At 53.0% G+C, this 4,509-nt stretch overlaps 1 protein-coding gene across 1 annotated transcript in view; it reads left to right on the top strand.

Moving 5' to 3' along the window:
- Positions 1-4,509, top strand: part of NOVA2 (neuro-oncological ventral antigen 2) — a 40,969-nt gene that overhangs the window by 4,356 nt on the left and 32,104 nt on the right. The window lies entirely within an intron of this gene.

Raw genomic sequence — 4,509 nt, 5'->3', positions numbered from 1 at the left:
TGCCCCTGCAGTATTGTTCCCACGCAGCCTAAAGGATCTTGTGATAAAACCTAAATCAACTCACATCCTTCCTCAAAACTCTCCCACGGTCCCATTTCACTCTGAGTCAAAGCTAAGTCTTTGATTGTGGCCCTCAGAGCAGACACAGTCGGCTCCCTGCCTAACTCTCAGGCCTCATCCCTCCCACTCTCCAACTTCCCTGGGCTCCTCCTCCTTCCTCCAACAAGCCAGGTACACTCCCGCCTCAGGGCCTTTGCACTGGCTCTTCCCTCTGCCTGGACTGCTCTTTCCCCGGAGATCCACCTGACCTCACCTCTTTCGTGTCTCTGCTCAAATGTCACCTCCTCAGTGAGGCCTTCCCTGTCCATTCTATCTTTTCTTAAATGTTTTTATGTTTCTTATATGTTTTCAAGTCAAAAAGTTTGCCCACCCCTGGACTAAGTGTATTTCATTTTTTTTCTTTTTTATATTTTATTGAGTTTTCACAGAGAGGAAAGGAGAGAGATAGAGAGTCAGAAACATCGATGAGAGAGAAACATCGACCAGCTGCCTCCTGCACACTCCCCACTGGGGATGTGCCCGCAACCAAGGTACATGCCCTTGACCGGAATCGAACCTGGGACCTCTCAGTCCGCAGGCCGACGCTCCATCCACTGAGCCAAACCGGTCTCGGCGACTAAGTGTATTTCTTACTGTGGGTCAAAAAGTTTGCAGAACCCTGCATAGAACAGTCCTACCTCTCTTAGATCCCATGTACAGACTGGATAGATGATGCTAGTATCAGCTCTTCACTGGGACCCATGCTAAGTGGTCTTACTTCCTTTGGCTCCTGGATTTCTCACCACCCACTTGACAGATAGGAAGACTGAGGCTCAGACTAGAGAAAGCTCATGCCTGAGGTCACCGGGCTGGGAAAGAGAAAATCAGGGCTTAAGCCCCAGCCACCTCCCTCTCTCCTGCGCCTACCCAGTTGCCCGCTTGCCCTATCCCTCCCACTTTGCTCCCCACCTACACAAAGCACTCAAGTGTGCCAGCCTGTCCTCAGAGCCCCCGGGTGCAAGCTGCCTCGTAGATCCTCCAACAGTGCAGCCAGCAGGATCGTTTTCACTCCCATTTTGCAGGCTAGCAAACTGAGGCTAGAAAGCATTTCCAAGAATCGACCATTCTATCCCCCTCTCCAGACTCCCCTCTTGGAGAAGCAGGAGAGAGCAGTGGCTCAACACGTGTCTTTCCCCCCGCCCTCGGTTCAAATCCCATGCTTCCAAGCTTTGTAGCTGTGTGATCCCAGGCAAGCTCTCTGAGCCTCGGTTTCCTTTTCTGCAAAACAGGAATAATAATAGTATCTGCCCCCAAGGCCGTGCTTAAGACTTAAATATGTTGGAATAAGTGCAAAAGTATTAGGTCAGCAACCACACCCCTTTGTTGGAAATCTTACCTGCATCCCCGTGTAATTGGACTACTATTTGCCCCTGAACTTTGTCAACGAGGCTCTTTCTTTTCTTTTTTTTCTTTTCCTTATTTATTATTATTATTATTTGTTATTATTGTTATTATTATTATTATTATCTGCCTTCTGCATGCCCCAATCAGTAATTGAACCTGCAACCAAGGTACATGCCCTTGACCAGAACCGAACCCGGGACCCTTCGGTCGGAAGGCCAGCGCTCTATCCACTGAACCATACCAGCTAGGACAAGGGAGCCCTGTCTTGAGTTAATACAGCTAGAAAGCGGGAGGGTCAGACTTGGGATGCAGGTCTGCCTGGCTTTTCACCACCGAGTCACAATAGTCCTTTGGGATGTTAGTTTCGACAGCGACAGCAGCGAGATTTTCCAAATGAAGGAATGTTAAGACTCAGAGAGAGTTAAGGACATGCCCGAGTCACACCGCGTGTAAATGGCAGGCCCAGGCTTTGAACCCAGGCTGTGTGTCCCGATGCAGGCTGACTTTGGTCCCAGGGTCCCCTCCAGAAAGCTCTGATCAGCCGGAGGGAAAAGCAAGTTGAGGGTCGCCCTTGTCCCAGCTCAGTCGGATGGTCTTGTATTCCTGGCTCCGGCCCCTGCCCAGCCTCCGGTGGCTGCTTCCCTGAAGACGCCAGGCTGAGGGTACTGGGGTGGCGCGGATGATGGCAGAGGGTGCAGCAACCCCCTCCACACTGGCCTCTGATTGGGGCCCTGCAATCCCCCAGGATTTGGTGCTTGGAAAGCTGACGTTGGGTTGCTATGGCAATGGGTTTGGGGCGGTTACCATAGCAGCAGAACTAGCCTGGGTTTAAAAATATCTAGGAGGAGGTTTGTGTTTGTGTGTGAGTGTGAGTGCGTGACCGACCATGCTGTTGTGTGTGTCCAACTGGGAGGGCTTGGGGGGACTGTAGAGCTGGGGCTGCAGGCATGACTAGGGGGTGGGGGCTGAGCTGCTCACGGGACTCCATGTGTGTTGTGTATGTTGCTGAGTGATCTGTGAGGTCCCCTGTATTGTGTGCCTGAGGCTATGTGGGACATGTATCCAAAGGTGTGTGATTACCCACTTTGCGTGGAAGACACACTTGAGTCTGTGTGTCAGTGTCTTTCACATGTCACTAACATGTATGCCTTATGTAACATGGGTTGTGCTGGTTCGGTGGCTGCAATCATGTACTCCGAACTTCTCAGGGCGTGTGTGGCCAAGTGTGGAGTAGTTTTGGCTCTGAATGTGCGCACCTGGGAAATACTCAGATATCAGCTGTGCATGTGTCTATTTGTGTGTGAGTGCCTGTGGTACGGCTTTGGGTCTGCATGACTGAATGTGCATTATGCATTATTAAGGAGTGTGTGTGTGTGCACCCGTGTGCCTATCCCCCATGAGTCTTCTTCATACATCAGAGTGTGCCTATGTGAAACTGTTGAGAGTGTGTACCTGTGTGTCTGCAAGAGGGCCTGTGTGACTGGGACCGGCGGGATTTCACACCCAGTCCCATGGATGTTGAAATATGTACCTGTGTGGTGTGTGTATATGTGACTCAAAGGGTCTAGGTGTGGATCTCCGCCTGACCCCAGTATCTCCCTGCATCCCTCTGCCTCTTCTCCGTCTCCATGGCAACCAGCTCCTCAGCTTCCTCCAGGAAGATGGAGGGGGAGGATCCAGACTGCAGTGGACCACAACCCCCTACGATCCCCCTTGGCTCTGGGGACAATAGGGGGAGGGGACAGATGGGTGGCCACCCCATCCACCTCAGGCCATCTGCTACCCTCTCCATCCTGGGGACCTGAGAGCATGGCAAGGGAGGGGGGGCAGCAGTGGGATGGAGCAGAGGGAGGAGCCCCCCCACCCCCACCCCCGGCTGCCACAATCACCCTCACTCAGGTCTCTTCTGAGCCTAATCTTGCCTCTGGCTGACCTAAGGAAGGAAAGAATCCTTGGAGACCAGGAATCCAAGGAAAAGAACATTAATGGATCAGTGAACGTTGACTATTAACAATGATCAATTCCAAGGAAATACCCCCTACTTTCAATGATTTTAGGCTCTGAAATTAAACTTGTCCATCATTCAAATCCCAGTTTCCCCCTCTGTCTATCCGTGTGCCCTTGGACGAGCCACACTCCACGCTCCTGGGCCTCCACTTTGTCATCTGAAAAGTTGTTTTTCTTCATGACATGAATAGTAACACTTGACAAGGGGCGACTGTTTTGTCCCCCGGCGTTGTAAGGGACAGTGCCTGGCACTTAACATGTTGATTGAATTGAACACCAGTGGTGCGCTAGGCTCAGAGCTACACGCTTTAACTCAGGTATTCATTGAATTAATACCCAGGGGCCTTGCAGCAACCCTGTGTTAATTCTTCAAGGAATAAATGCAAAGTTTCGAGGAGGAACGTCCCAGCTGAGGTGGGAGACTTGTGACGTGGGATTTCTTATCTCGACCAAGTGATGTCCGGTTGCTGAGGCTAAGTTTCCTCACCTGTAAAATGGGAATAATGAGAGCACCTAAAGGAGCTGGTTGCTCTGGGGATTCCATGTGATGTTTGTGCAGCGCTTACTTAGAACCGGACCGAGCACATAGCAAGTGCTCAGTAAACGTGCTTTACTGGCGAGGGGCGGGGAAGTGTTGCCTGAGTCCCGGTCCCACTGTAGCCTGGGGGAGCTGGGTCCCTCGGGCAGACGCGGGAGGGGCGTGGTCAACACATAGGGGCGTGGTCTAGGCTTCAAGGACAGGCCAATGGGGGCGCTGAGGGGCGTGGCCTTGACCGGCATGGGTGTGGCCTTGCGTGGGTGGGCGGGGCCAGGCCGCGGTGGTGACAAAAGATCCCCCCGCCCCGAGCAGGGTCTGGGGGGCTCGGCCCTCCTCCCGGGGCAGCCAAGAAGGGAGCCCCATCCCTCCAGTGGCGCGGCCAGTCCCCGGGCTCCCTGATTTCTAGAGAGACCCCACCCCTGAGTTTCCTCCGGACCCCATCGGAGACCCCCTGGGCCCTCCCATACGGCTCACATCCGTTCTCTTGTCTCTGTCAGCCCCCCAGAACCAGCTCCCTCCCT

This window comes from Myotis davidii, unplaced genomic scaffold, assembly GCF_000327345.1.
Source record: "Myotis davidii unplaced genomic scaffold, ASM32734v1 scaffold741, whole genome shotgun sequence".
Lineage (NCBI taxonomy): Eukaryota > Metazoa > Chordata > Mammalia > Chiroptera > Vespertilionidae > Myotis > Myotis davidii.
Note: the sequence above shows the minus strand (reverse complement) of the source record. Positions and strands in the feature narration are given on the sequence as shown.